Source organism: Vanessa cardui, chromosome 14 (genome assembly GCF_905220365.1).
Source record: "Vanessa cardui chromosome 14, ilVanCard2.1, whole genome shotgun sequence".
Lineage (NCBI taxonomy): Eukaryota > Metazoa > Arthropoda > Insecta > Lepidoptera > Nymphalidae > Vanessa > Vanessa cardui.
Window position 1 is genome coordinate 13,518,385 of NC_061136.1, and position 704 is coordinate 13,519,088.

Sequence of the window (704 nt, forward strand, 5' to 3'; positions counted from 1 at the left end):
GCCGCGCTCGCGGACGCGGGACGAGCGCCGCCGCCCGGCGCGGTGACGCGGTGACGCGGCCGGAGCGACACCTGCGTGCACCGTTTACCCCGTCGCGCTTGTGCTTTATTTATTTTTTCTTTTAGTGCCCTGTCTCCTGCCGTTCATCTGCCCTTGTCGGCGCCTCTCTTAATCGCTAGATAGCAAACACACGTGTCCGGAAGTTGACTCGCAACGGATACCCTTGTTTATGTCTAAGTTACTTTGAATAATTACTACAGTTTCATACACAAATAGGAACAATAGTACCTAATCTGAAATTTACAATTTACCATTTGATTAATATTAAGAGATTTTCTTTGGGTGTAGAATTTAGAAAATATATTTTTAAATTTTTTAAAACCATTGCTTTCTAATTTAAATGAAACTTAATAAGGATAGTAATTATTCATAAAAACTTAACTTACATAACGATTAACAATTAATAGATTTTATTTTTTTAATTTAAATATGTTTTATTATTTTCATTAAAATTTGCCATTTCTGATACATAGTTCATGATCAGGCAACACATGCCGGACGGGTGCACGGGTCGCGGGGCGGCGGGGCGCTGGCGCCACCGGCGGCGTCAGGTGTGCGCGCGTGTGTGCGTGCGGCGCCACCGACACAGGCTACACCAGAACTTCGAACCAATACTTAAGTACGTATTGGGATCTGACTCTGAG